A 15,821-nucleotide genomic window follows, 5' to 3' on the forward strand; every position below is an offset into this window, starting at 1 on the left:
ACGGTCACTGTAGAGTTTATTGCACCGGCTGTATCTTTGTAAAAAAGGCCTGCGCTAAACTGACTTTTCAGAGTGTTCTCTGAAAAGTTGAGAAGAGTCTCAATCATAGCGCGGTAGGGATGTGTAGCGCTAGACTGCGAAATCAGCCTATCCCCCAAAGTAACGTCACACTGACTGAAAATTGTATTTAGAGGATAATTGATGAGGGCTACAGATGCGTCATTTGCCAGGTCCGTGCCATCGTCATTGGTGATTTTCACACGGAGATGTAACAATGTATCGTTCAGGTCCAGATACTTGTCCCCATCTCCGGGGATGAAAAACTCTATAGGTCCTCCGTCGGCGATGGCCGACAAGGGAGAGATTTCAGTGTAGATTTTATCATCAATCGAAAGCTGCGTCATCGGAATGGCGAATATATCTAATTCTGCGAGGGTGCACTCTGGAGATTTCTGGTGCAGCAGTGCCATATTTGATTTAATTAAAAAATATCGGAGCTCCGGGTAGACTTGTTCTTCGCGCGTCTGCTTTTTGCAACTGGTTTCCTCTTCTTACCGCGTGATCGTTTATTAGAGTTTGAAGGGGCTCGTTCTCCGGGAGGTCGCTTTCTCGATCTACGTGACATGACCATAATACCGCCGCTCCCCTCTTGCTTTGAATCACTGCTTCGTGCCATCGCACGGGCGAACACGTCCGAGGCAATGTTGCTGGCTGCCTCTTTAAGATGCGGTTTAGCTATGGCGAAACCCTTCTTCACCAGAGGACTAATAAAACGAAATAATTTAGAAAACAAAGATCCTATCCCTCGCCCATACATTACCGGGGCTCCGTAAAAGCCGGGCAAATTCCCGCCGACCTGACTCTCATAATAAGATACAAAACGGTGAGGGTCCTCTCTCAAGGTGGCCCTAACCATTTTTAATTTTTTTTCTTCTTCTGGATGTACCAAAAAAAAAAACAATGTACCTCATTGTACGATGTTCGCAAAAGGACACCCCCCTTAGACTAATGGGTAGTTACCTTAGCTCAACGTCTCGACACTGAATGACATTGTCTTAGACGGATGGTTTATATAAGCTGACGGCTTCATGCTTTGGGTCTAAAGTGAAGCGTTACGATAGTCTTACCGTAGGTAAAATCCACCGGTTTGTTTTGATCTGATTTTATCTCAATTTTAATGTTTTCAATGTGATGTTTGGCTACCGGTAAGTAATAAGAGGGATTGAAATATTGCGTGATAATGTCACCGTACGTTCCTTTAATATCGAACGTTCTCAAAAGCGGTGCATATACATCACCAACCATCTGCGGACTTACAATGTCGCAGTAACAATACATGTGGTAAAAACCTGCGCGTAAATCGGCTGGGTAGTGTGCAAACTTTTGGTCAAACACAAACCATTCCCCCGGTTTTAGTCCCAGCAGGTAAGCCGCTGGTGCGTCAAAGAGTACGTGAGTTTGAGCTCCGGCTTGGAATTCCATCTTTTTTTGAATACCGCTATAGACGAGATAAATATCGGAATTTATTTTTCTAAAAAAAACTATTCAGCTCATTCAGAAAGGTTCCTATGGTATTGTAATAGCCTCCTCTAAATCTCTGCTGATGTACGACGCTTTCTTTCCCCGGTTCTTTGGGTTTTTCCCTCCAATAAAAATAGGCGTCACTCTGCGCTATGGTAAAGAAGGTGTGCGGATATGAAATTTGCGTCATGGCTACCTCCCAGCGTCCGTCTAAATTCATATGTTGAGGTAAATCCACCCGGTAACTGGAACTCTTGTTGTCTTTAAAAACGTTGAGGCTGGCGTTGGAGGGAAGAGTGATGAAAAACCCTTCATCCTTTGGGCCGTACATGGTGAAATGATGATTTTTGCCATCTTGCGTAGATCTTTTATACATTTTTCAAATCAGATTCCTTGATCCAACTGTTAAATTTCTCGGGCCAATTTTTCCACTGTACAAAAACCTGTTTTTCACCCTTCAAGGTGCGTCGATTCAGAATCTTCTCTACATGATAGACTCTGTCTTTGTCCATCGTTACTTTTTGCAACTCTGCCTCGTAAAATGAACCTTGGATGGCTTCTCCGTCATAATCTGTTAGTTTGTACACAGGTGGTCTGCGGGGTATACAGTGTGATATTGTAAACATTTCATCCGTAAAACTCTGTTCATATTTTTTATCAAACACTCCCCTCAACTTTGAGATCCTGACTATGTCACCCTTCTTAAAATTCATCTTTGGAAGATGTGTTTGAGGTGTACCGTACAAGTTTTGAAACACGATCGGTGTTGTCCGAGGTCACCTGCACAGGCCTCATTTTAATACTGGTGTGATAGCTGTGATTATAACCTTTCACCAAGTCTTGTAGGACATTGAGGTATCGCAAAGGGTTGTTTGCTGTAAAATATCTCCACATTCTACCCTTTAAAGTACGATTGAATCTTTCTACCACAGAAGCTTTGAGATCGCTGGCTGTGGAAAAATGAACGATTCCGTATTTTTTCATCAAAACCCCAAAACTTTTATTAAAAAATTCTTTCCCCGCGTCGGTTTGAATTTTTTTGGGCGGCTGACTTTCTGCAAAAATGGATTCAAAGGCATTCACCACTTCCTTTGCGGTTTTTCTTTTCAGAGCCCTCACGTAAGCTTTCTTGGAAAATACATCTATGACCGTTAATAAATAATTGTACCCATCATTGTGCTCAGACAGGGCCTGCATATCGCACAGGTCAGCCTGAAATTGATTTAGCGGGCGAGACACAAAAACCCAATTTCTAGGAAAATGTATTCTGGCGGGTTTGTGTAGAGTATATGCATCTTGCGTTGATAGGAATTTCTTAACATTTTCTACAGGGATAGTCTTTCCCATTTCATCTTGCACACCTCTACGGAGTCGCTCTACACCGCCAAAGCTACCGTGGTGAGCTGGGGTGTAGTATACTTTTTTCATGAAACGTATCTCAGACATGATAAGGAAGAATGAGAAGAAAAGAGAGGGTTTACAGTATTTATTCATTTTTATTAGCGATGCATCAGTCATTTTAAGTATACATATATAGATATAAAACATTAGCAAACACAATGCTTTTCCAAAAGACAACAACTAACATGAATGAATAATTAAAACAATAGCACACAACATACAAAAGTCTAAATCTACCTTTTTATCATTGTTAAAATCTGAGCCAGTACAGAATGATCCACAGTACGGTAAATGACATTGTGTATTTTTTCAAGCTCAAACATGATATTTACCGAATGATTTTTTAGCACAAGTTTGGTGGTAACATCAACGAGTAGAGCGTAAAATGCAAGCAGATGAGAGGCTCTCACTACATGATTAGCCAGGTCTTTTAAAATTTCTTTAAAGCATTCGGACAAACCAGATAGGCACAAAAAAACTGTGTCGCGGATCATCGCACTCCAAAGTACCGGAGCGGGTTGGGATCTTGTTATTGCCAACAAGTTTTCCAGTCTCTTAATGTCCGTGTCTCTGACAAAAACATTGGTGTTTGTAGACGCTGAGACATTGTTCTCAATAACCTGACACAATAGCTTAATTAACTGAGAAATTACCAATTGGCTCTCAATGTCGGCGAGGACCTTTCCAAAGAAGCTCCCCATTTCCGCTTTATTTCTCAAAAACAGAATCAAGGATTTTTCCAAAACTCGGCCATCTCTTCCAGGTGCTCGATCGTAACCCCTTTTTCGCCGACCAGCGTGTCATACATGTCAAATATGGTGTCGTGGATTTTGGACGTTGACCTCAAACGTAGCAAAAGAATCTGCACGGCGGCTCTGACTTTGGGTTCCTCCATCGGAATGTTGTACAGGTTCAAGAGATGTTTGATGGCCGGAATTAACTTGGGGGTGTAGAGTTTTTTCATCAGTCCATGAAAGTTGTCGTTGTAGAATTCGTGCTCGAGGACATCCAAGCAATCATGCTGCCGCTGGCTGGGATGCTGGATTTTGCATCCGTTGCACGTTTCTCTCTTGTACTTGTGCAGAACGTAGCTGAGAAGATGAAGCACACCCGCTTTTATCGTTTTAGCGAAGTCGAGGGGCCCACTGTCAATCTCATTCCCGCCGCTACCGCCTGATCTGGGTGGGGTCTGATCCTCAGCACTACTTCCTTCTCCGGGTGTAGTCTGATCTGGCTCGGTACCTCCTGAATAATTGTCTTCTGACATTGTCGATTCAGAAGAGGAGGAGGAGGAGGTGGTTGTGGATGATTGACAGGAGTCGGTGATGTGTGTGCAGGGTGCAACCACGACGCAGCAATCTTCCAGTATAGGCGATAAGGACCGAGGGTACGACGATGGACCTCTGCGGTTCGGTGTGGTTAAAGTCATGTCGGAGAAGAGATCCTCCGTGTCAGGCAAGGCGGGGGGAGACTCAGGTGTGTCCATAAACACAGCATCCTGGCACTGACTGTCGGCAAAGAGTTCCTGCGTGTCCGGCGACACCGGAGATGGTGGCGGTGTGCTCAGACACGCGTCGTCCTGGAGTTGCGGATCAGAGAGAAGCTCCTGCGAGACCGATGACTCCAGGGATGGTGGAGGCTCGTCCGAACGCTTTGCATCCTGGTAGTGCTGGTCAGTTTTAGTGTAAGGCCCCCAAAACTTTGAAAGGTCTTTAGGAGTCAGACGGTTGCTTCTGGTGTTTCTCTTGGTAGAAGGCATGGTTCTTCCAGCAGCTTTTTTCTTTCAGTAGTGGATAACTTATGGTTTGGACCGATGTATTTTATAGACTGTAAAAGTATGCCCCTCCTATTTAAAAGGAGGGGGCTAGGGTGGGGGGAGGGTCTAAAATGAAAGATGGTTATTTTTGTACCATCAAAGTATCGCTCCAGACGCGGCAACTGTGAAAAAGTAGGGTAATTTTATCATTGATTTCTTCCATTTTTTCTGACCATGCTACTGCTGGCAGAGTCAAAATGTTGCAAAAAACTCCACATTCTGAGTTGAAAAGATCCAGAACAAAGTAATGTCTTGATCTCTGCTGAGGGGTATTGTCTTTCTGCTTCTTATAACTAGCGCGGTAGAACCAACGGGCTGTGCCTGATGTTTTTGTCAACCAAATACTCACAAATGGTTCTTTTAGCTCACATAAATCGGTGGATGTGGGAAAAGGATTCAGCTTTTGCTTTTTTGTAGTATCAGAAGCAGCTTCTTCTTCTTCTTCATTATTTTTTATGTTTCTAGGGTTAGCTAGTTTTAATACACCCCAGTCATTTGACGACAAATCAGCCGCAGACATTTGCGTGGTTTCATAAACATTCTTCTGATACAGACAGAGTTCACCCGTCTCATACTTGAATACGTACCCCCAGCTCCCGCGTTCATCATAACTTTCAAGTGACCACTCTTGATGCAAAGGAAATGGAGGTGGTGTCTGAATTCTTTTCAAAAACACCAAAGACTTTTCATGCTGACCGGCAATACGTTTTGATTCTTGTAGAATTGTAATAACAGTTTCACTAATGTTACCTTTAGACATGGTCAAGCCAGTGTGTGTGCGTGTGTGTGTCCAAAGGTTGTATGTTCAAGGCACGCTAATGTGCATAGAGACGAGCAAAGTAGGTCAGGTTTTTTTTTTTTTTTTTTTTCATTTTGGCGGGTGCAATAAGGCGGGACTTCCGGTTTGGGAAGGCGGGACTTCCGGTTTGGGGGCGGGACAAAGGGCGTGACGTCACACCTGTCAAAAGTTTGAGTGATTGTATGTACTATCTCTCTCTAACAGCTTCCAGTTACAAACCAGAGCTGGGCTTAGATCTATCAATGTGATCATCCAAACAATGTCTATGATGTCTTTATGTCCACATTAGTGATGCTACATGAGAAAAACTGTCCTTTAAACAAAGAGCAGGAAGCAGAAGCTTTAGAACAAGCCGTGGATTACTGAGGCCTTAGAGACTGTATGCACTAAGATAAATGTCCTGAATAAAAGCTTTATAAACCTAAAGAAGCAGAAGATAAGCATACGTGATTTAAAAAACAATGAGTAAACATTATGACAACTTTAAAATAATATCATATACAGTATATTAACATGAAAAATTAGAACAGAATAAGAGTAACATTAAAAAAACATGGACTGATGTAATCATCAAAAAGAACAGATTATCCAAATAATTTAATAAAGAGTAATGATGTAGTGAAAGAATAACAGATATTACTCCTGAATTTAACAGATATTTGGTGAATGATGGATACGACCTCACTAAGGAGATTGTTGAGCCAAGAAACACAGATTATTTCAAAAAAAGTTGAGTCAATAAAACTTTATCTTCATTGTTTTTTCATTCTGTAGATTAAAAATAAATAGTTCACATTGTTAAAAAAAAAACATTATGAAATGTCAACTTATTGCTTTAAAATGAACTTTTCATGAATTCAGATGATATAGAATATATAAATATGTCTTCAATAAATAATTCCAAACTAGATTATTTATAATAAATAAGCAAACAAAAAAAGTGTGCGTGCGTGTGTGTGTGTGTAGAAGTCTATCAATTGTTTACATGTTTTATATGTTCACATGTCTATTTTCGTATATATTGGGAACTACAGAGTAAAATGCAATGCCACAATAAATTTACAATTTTGAAAATAAATGTGCATAATTATCTAAAAAAATACAAACATCAAAAACACTTTTACAAATGTTAAAACAGATTTACAATGGTGATGCATATTTTATATAAATGTTATGTAATGTAAATAAAACAAAACAATATTTTACAGAATAAAGTTTAATTGTAGTTCTAATCATATTTAATATTTTTAAACTTTATCCCTCCTATGACGTCTATCAAATATGCAAAAAATAAAAGATGGAAAAAAAATGATAATAATTACTGCTATTGTTCATTGCACTTTTTATTTTGAAAAAATAAATGTCAAAAATCACAATAGATTTTGTTGTTATTGTTAATATTATTTGAAAGATGAAATATTTAAGATCATAAAATATTTGTTCTTTGTGTTTATTTGATTCCTATTAAAGACACTTTGCTAAAAATGACTGTATATTGTAAATATAGGCTTCAAAGTTTCTTCTTGTTGGGTTTTTTCTTTCTTACTATGGACTTTATATTTTGTTAAGCGCACTAACATGACTTTGTTGTTAATGTTTTTATTTACATTTCTAATTAGTGATGAGCCTTGGATTTATTTATTTTTAATAAAAAGATATAGGTTGGTTAAAAAGATATAAAAACAGTGAAGCTACGCTGTGTAAAAACAATAATAATCTGATATAAAATGTCTCACTGGTACAGACTAACTGCTTGTTACTGCTGTTTTGGCCTTATTGTGTTTATTAATATTTCAGTGACTTGTAGTTCCTAGACTGCTGCTCTATCATCTGCTGACAGTGTAGATGGATTAAACAATACTGTGTGCTAGGGCTGGACGCTCTCCCTACACTACATCTCAGGATTCACTATCTCTACAGTACTTTTTAAAGTTGACTCTTTGTTAATGTTGTTCATTGTCTGTTCTTACTTTTACCTGACCATACATCAAATATGAGTTTATTCTGTTATTAATACTGAGGACAATGTTTGCCTCTAATAGCTCTTTATAATTATTGTGGTGTGTGTCTGGTCCACTTTAAGTGTTGGTCCTGGTCAACTTTTTGATCTTTGTCTTTAGTTTAATGTTTGCAGGTGTTGTGAGATCACCTTGGTGGGCTTAGTGGTGGAAAAAAATTAAATACAAGAGATTACGTGTTCATGTGGAGCACAGTGTGTGTGTGTGTGAACTTTCTCAGTTGGTCAAAAGGCCAATGAACACACACACACATTTTAAGTCATGCTTTGCAATGTTTATTATTTCAATAGTCATATTAATTTATTTTAATAAAAGGAACAACACACGTTTCAGTAAAAATGTGAGATTGTAGCCTATGGATCATTTTCATTTCTAGTCCCTGGACATTATGATGTAAAACTGTAAAGAACTGTAAAAACTATTAAAACCATAAATGCAGTCATACAAATACTTATTAAAAATGATAGAAACACAATGAGCAGGTTGGAGTTTCTCTGGTGTTTAGGATAAACTATTAGCGTGAGCTAATGAGTGACTTGTGGTTTGTGACCTCTGACCTCTAAAGCACAGCTGAGAGTCTCTGTTACTCTTTCTGTCTTTTCTTTGCTTCCATTCATTGAAAAGAAAGCAGTGAGTGTGTGACTGTCTTTCTGCAGGGACGCTTGTAGGATGGAGAACGTGCAGAATAACATTAGAAACAGGAAGTTCACCTTCAGCACCGTCAACTCCTCACCTTCCCCAAACTCTACAGACCCCCGGACGGCAGCTACAGACAGACGCTGGTGCTCTACGCTGCCGTCTGTTGCTCTGTGATGCTCTGTGTGAACACTTTAAGTTCCAGTTGTCTGTCGTCAACAGCTGGAACAATAAGAGTTAAACGTCCATTTATTTATGTCACAATAAAGCTGGATTTCCTTTGTTTGATTTTACATTGATCTCATTTATTTTTCTAGTTTTCTGGTTTTTAACTTGTAACTTGAAATCATTTTCCTGGACAAAACAAACAAACAACAAAAATGGATGAAATAATCTTGTGCTTTTATTTTGAAGAGGATAAATCGAGCAGCAGAGGATAATGTATGAACACAAACATAAAGGTAATTATGTTTCAAATTAAGTCAAATAAAGTAGATCAGGGCAAGTTTGGGCTTAAATAGAATTGTAATCACATAATTGATAATTAATTACAATTATGGCGTAATTATAAGGGTAATTGTAATTTAAAAAATCTGTTGCTGTTGTAATTATAATTAAATTGTAATTGAGTTCAGATAATTGACTTTGTAATTGGAATTAAAATTGTCAATTACAATTTAATACAAAACTGGGGAACCACATTATAGTTCTATGTATAGTTCTACACATACGTATTTAACAATTACTAAAATATATTTCATATCAAGCTTTCCCACATTTTACCATTTAAAAAATAATAAATTAAAACCTATATATTCATTGATTAGGAATCCTAATAAGGTAATCAATAGATAGGAAATAAATTAAATGATAGATATTAGTTTTTAGTGTATTTTACAGCTGATTTAAGACCCGTTAGCATTAGAGATGCTAACAGAAAGCTAACACAAGAGGAAGGTTTACTTTTATTAGGTTATTTATTTCAGGCTCAGTAATTGTGATTCATTGTAATTGAGAATGTAATTGTAATTCACTTTCTGAGGATAAAAAGTTATTGTAATTGAAAAAAATGCTGGTCACTATAATCGTAATTGAATTGTAAATAAACATGGTTAATTGAAAACGTAATTGTAACTAAAAAATGTAATTGACTCCAACCCTGGATCAGGGGTTCTCAACAGGTCTCACCCTGGGACCCACATTTTACCAGTTATTAAATCGTGACTTTTTTTTTTTTTTTTTTTTTTTAAATTCAACCAAACAAATGTAGTTTTTCAATAATAGCTGCTGAAAACACACATATATTATATTTTTAAATATAAATCTACATCATGTACAACATACATTTCACAGAATGCCTGTCAAAAGAAAAGTTTCTTTCAAATTAAGAGACAAGTCCAAAATGAGAGACATTAAGTATTTATTTATTTTTGACTAGCTGTCTGTGACCCAACCAGTACAAGTTCAAGACCCACTTTGGGCTCCAGACCCACTAGTTGAGAATCACTGACATAGATTATCCAGTGTTTACCAGTTATATAAATAAAGAGATTTATCTACAAACCTTTTCAAAATAAAATAGTAACATGTTGACTGTGATAAATAGTGAATAAAGCCTTTTAAATAAAACCAGTGATGTTTGGTTGAACCTGAGGAAATATTTACATTTTATTTTTTATTTCCTTCTTAGTGTTGCTGTAATTTTAAACAGACATTTTAACTTATTTTTAAAAACAACAGGTTTGGCCGCTGGGTGGCGCTGTTTTTCTTCTTTCCTATAAAGTTAAATCAATAGAAGCCCCAAATGTCTTACGAAAGATATTTTCAAATTAAAAGACAAGTGTTTTTTTGTGTGTGATAAATAAAGAATAAAGGCCTCTGTAAAGTGTTTAGTGCTGATGTGTTGGAGTCTGTGTGACTGGTGGTGGGTAGTTAAACATGTAACTAACCCATGGGAGGGTTTAGTTAGTATCACTAGGGCTTTTATTGTTGTGAGAGAGCGGTGTGCAGTGTTTACATTGTTTAGTAGGAGTTTGTTGGTGATCCAGTTAAAACAATACAGGTCAGTGTCCGCACAAACTGGTGACAAACAAACAAAACTAATGGATGAAACATTCTTGTGCTTTTATTTTGAAGAGGGTCAATCAGCATCAGAGGATAATGAATGAACACATCTAACATAAAGATAAAGGTAATTATATTTCAAATTTAGTCAAATAAAGTATATTATCCAGTGTTTACCAGTTATATTAAAAAATGACTTTTGCTCACTTTATATATTCTCCAAACTTTTTCAAAATAAAACAGTAACATGCTGACTCTGTGATAAATAGTAAATAACACAGTTTAAATAAATCCAGTGATGTTTGGTTGAACCTGAGGAATTATTTACCTTTTATTTTTTGTTGACAGATATTTTAACTTATTTTGAAAAACAACAGGTTTTGCCGCTGGGTGGTGCTGCTTTATATAGGCACACACATAGTTTTGTTATTAATATTGGCCTCATAGTTAAACTCCAACATTTTATAATCACTTCATTATTTTGAATTTGGTGAAAAAAGTGTATTAATATTATTGCAATGCTTTTATAATGGAATTACGAGAGCAGTTTTTTTTCAATCTGGTGCTATTAAATGATTTAATATAGACAGGGGTATACGCCAGGGTACGGAAGAGTATTAGGGCCACAGAAGAGAAAATAATTGAGGCTAAAAAAATAAAAAAATAAATAAATAAATTCATGCACTTCAAGAAAAAAGTCGAAAATCAATGTCAACTTTATTTTTCATTATGCTGACTGTTTATACAGTCGGCTTGCATGTACCAAGTCACCATTTTGCAGATTTTTAAATTGCATTTGCCAGGCGGGTACGATAGAGCTTTTTTCCAAATAAAATCTTTAAAAAAATTTCCCAATTAAAATTTTTTTTTAAAATCCGTTTTCCAAATTATTATTATTTTATCCATTTTTCGAATTATTATTAATATTTTTTAATCCGTTTTCTGAATTTCTATATTTTTAATTACGTATTCTGATTTTCCTTTTTTAAATCCGTTTTCCGAATCAATATTTTTTTAAATCCGTTTACAGAATTCATATTTTTTTCAAATCCATTTTCCAAATCATTATTTTTTTATTCATTTTCCAAATAAAAATTTTTTTTAATGCGTTTTCTGAATAATTTTTTTTAAATCCGTTTTCCGGATTATAATTTTTTTTTTAATTCGTTTTCCAACATAATATTTTTTTTTAAAACCATTTTCTGATTTATTTTTTTTAATCCATTTTCTGAATTAATTTTTTTTAATCCATTTTCTGAATTATTTTTTTTTTAAATCTGTTTTCCTTATTAATATTTTTTGTAAATCCATTTTCCGAATCAATAATTTTTTTTTTTAAATTCGTTTTCCAAATTAATATTTCTTTAATCCGTTTTCTGAATTAATATATTAATATTTTTAATCCTTTTTCTGGATTTTTTTAATTTGTTTTCCGAAATATTATTATTTTTTAAAATCCGTTTTCCGAATTATAATTCATTTAAATCCGTTTTCCAATTTATTAATTTTTTATTTATTTTTTCCTGTGGGGATTATCTCGTAATCTATTTTTTTTTAAACAGAGACTGGTTCTGGGTCAGTTCATCACAATGACATCATTAAAGTGCTGGATATTCATCCATTTATTGATTTTTACTTTTATTATTATCTTTCTTTTTTATTATTTTTCTTCATTTATTATTTTTTTATTTTTATTTTTTTTTTATACTATTATTATTATTATTATTATTATTATTATTATTATTATTATTATTATTATTATTATTATTATTATCTTGTTATTTTATCGAGTTTGCACATTCTAGTCTAACTACTGTTTATATTTATACTTATGTTTATACTTATTATCATCTCTTCTAGTTGATTGTTTATTATTGAATGTTTTCACTATTGGAGAGAGCACAGTTGACCGAGTCAAATTCCTCGTGTGTACAACATACACTTGGCCAATAAAGATGATTCTGATTCTGATTCTGATTCTGATTCAAGTTAAAATATAAAGATATTAATGATTTGCAGTCAGCACAACTTTAACATGAGTGACGGACAGGTAAAGATGATACTTTAGTTCTAGAGGACACAGTCGTCATAAAGCATAGCTTAGAGTCCTGGTTGAATTCATTAATAACAACTACAATACTACGGTAACTTCATGGATACCTGTGTATAATAATAATATTAATGTATTAGATTTTATTTAGTGCTTTTCATAGACACTCAAAGCTCTTTAGATAATTTTCGTTCTTGTTTCCGTGTTGTGTTACAGTAGAATAACATGTTTAGGTATTAGAACGTTTCAGTTCTACACACGTTTTCAACTGAACTAGACGATGAAATGTGAAAATGTCTGTATTTATCAGAGAAGTTATACATGGTCTAATTTACTGCTTAACATGCTAGAATCAGTGCTACTGTACGTACAGAGCTATACAGTGTGTATGTGAGCTAATGATGCTAATGATGGTGAACAGCTATAACCAGTGTTTATTACACACATACTATGAGGACGTTTTGTGTCCAGACACGTATTTATTCATTTATAGTTTAAATAGTGTTTACATACATATTATTTACAGTTAAAAAGCTTTGTTCACTAAATTCCTGTAAACAATTGTTCTAATGCAGTGGTTCCTAAACTTTTCACAGTCCGTACCCCTTCAAACATTTAACCTGAGGCCATGTACCCCCTACTCCTGCACACTATAATGTAATGCAGCGTTTTTTAACCTTGGGGTCGTGACCCCATGTTGGGTCACCTGGAATTAAAATGGAGTCCTCTGAAATGTCTAAAAATTTATGATTTAAAAAAAGAAAAATCTGATTAAAATGTATTTTAAAAATGTTGTAATCATTATTTTTCAAATCATAACACCACACACAAAACAAACTTAAATAACTGTATTCTATGTTTTCACTTTCACAAATTTAATCTACATAAAATAAAATGCAGTATAAAAATATCTGAGCTGACACATCTTGTCACATTGTGTCCTAATCCTCACAACAACAAACATTATCAAAAGATAATTCTAGAAAAGAAAATAAAATAAATGTGTGTCTTTGTAGTTTTTTCATTTCAGATGTGATTGATCCACTGAAGCAGAGGATGAATGCTGTAACCATCACTGCTGTGTTACACATGGACCAAAGTTTCCTCTGTTGTTCATAGAAATAAAACACTTTCTCATCTGCTTTGCTTCACTTCATTTGGGGCCAACATTGTTGAATTGATTGATCACCACATTTGACTCTACACAGATATACAGTATGTATGAATAACGTGCTTCATTAGAGAAAATAACACACAGAGTATTAAGGAAATGAGTGTTTTTCTTCTTTTTTAATGTAATATCTTTATGTAGGTCAAACAGTCAAACATTGTTTTGGGTAGTACATGTGAGTGACATATATAACATTCTGTCAACTGGACCTTCCATGCTGTGGTTGTTGGGTGGGTGGGTGGGATCAATGTGTGACAGAGGGACATGATCACATTCACTATTCACTGTACAGTCTTATCTTAGTGCTGTATGTAACATTACTGGTGGTGTTACTTTGAGGGTCAGTAACTATCAAGGCTATTGTCTGCATCTGTAGGGACGAGGAAACGCTGAAAAACTCTAATACAACCATTTTCAAGTCCATGTACATCCATCGTATGAATGTAGTGTGTGAGTGAGTGTTGGTGGTGGTCAGAGGGACCGATGGTTCACTATGGTAGCCTCACTTCTGTCAGTCTGCCCCAAGGCAGCTGTGGCTACAATAGTAGCTTACCACCACTGTGTGTGGAGTGAAAGAATGATGTACATCAATGTAAAGAGCTTTGAGTGTCTATGAAAAACACTAAATAAAATCTAATGCATTAATATTATTATTATCCACAGGTATCCATGAAGTTACCGTAGTATTGTAGTTGTTGTTAATGAATTCAACCAGGACTCTAAGCTATGCTTTATGACGACTGTGTCCTCTACAACTAAAGTATCATCTTTACCTGTCCGTCACTCATGTTAAAGTTGTGCCAACTAGCAAACAAATCATTAATATCTTTATATTTTGACTCACTTTCAAAGTAAAAATCAATAAACAGATGAATATCCAGCACTGTGGATGATGTCATTGTGATAAACTCTGACCCAGAACCAGTCTCTGTAACTCACAGTGTGAGATAATAAGTAAGTTACACTACGAGATAATTAAGTTACAATGCCAGATACAATTTTTTTATCCATGTCACCTCCAGGGCTTCGTATGTATTAGTGAATATTTCTGAGACAAATCTCTCCTCATATAATGAATGGAGCTTTTTTAGCTTGTGTTGGTTAAAGCTGTTTATAAATCACCACCAGTAAATGACACTATTTTCACTAAATAGTTTCTTTGTTCAATACTTCTGTGAACTGTAATTGTTTAAATTAATATGTGTTCGTTGCTTCAATTTTAGTAATATTATGTTAAATCTGGAAGTTTTGCATCTTTTCACAAAATATGAATATCAAAAGTAAAACATTTAAGTCATAAGTATTTAAACTAAAAATAATCTTTACTTTTTATCAAAAGCAAATAAAATGTCAAAAAAGTAATTTTGCTCAAGGTTTTCTCCTTATTTAAAGCGTTTTTGTGCATATGGTGAAGACCAATATACAAGTGTTAAGAATGATTCTGATAATAATAATAATATAACAATAATGTAAATGTCAATTACGTGGTATGAAAAATATTAGAGTTCACCAAAAGGCCAGAGAGGCTAGAGTCGGCACTGCCCGTCATTCTTTGGTTATTTCATTTCAAAATCAAATTAAAAAAAAGAAATAAATGATTTTTATTTTTAGTTTCATTTTTTAAAACCAGAATCAGGAAAACAGAAAAATCAAATACAAAAAAATGGTCAAAATAACAATGGTAGCATATTATATCGCTTTGTTTGTTTGTCTTTTTTACAAAGTGCAGTTGATTCTATATCTATACCATAAAAAATATGTGACTGCAGGTGACAGATAAAATACATTTTGGCGGAGGTAAGTCATTAATTGTTAAATATCCCCACACAGCCCCGACACCAGGTGAAAACGAAAGAGGACATGTCTAAAACCAGACGGATGGTCACCATACATGTCATCATTATTTAATAATGAATGGAAATAATACAAATGCAGTGTTAGAGTTTGGTCACATGGGGGAGATTTATAAAATTTTATTATTAATAATATCAAAAGAATATGAATTCACTTGAACACATCTGTAACCTTTACACACCCAAAAACACAATATATTATGACTGTAAATATCATGTCTGCTATTAAAAACTGTATATTACAATAATTAGCATATTAGCACACACTTAGCTATAATAGAGCTTTTCATCTGTAAACCCTTCTTAGAAACCAATATAAACTATCTTAGTCATCTAGGATCTGTGCACCCTCAGAAAATCAGCTGCTCACATTATTTTGACCTGAAATCATCTGATTTTCCACCGTTTGTAATTCTTCTCCAGTCTGCATTGACTCCTCCCACCAGAGCGTCATGTTTAAGGGAAGAAGAAAATGAAAATGGATGATTTATT

This window comes from Gouania willdenowi, unplaced genomic scaffold, assembly GCF_900634775.1.
Source record: "Gouania willdenowi unplaced genomic scaffold, fGouWil2.1 scaffold_32_arrow_ctg1, whole genome shotgun sequence".
Classification (NCBI taxonomy): Eukaryota; Metazoa; Chordata; class Actinopteri; order Blenniiformes; family Gobiesocidae; genus Gouania; species Gouania willdenowi.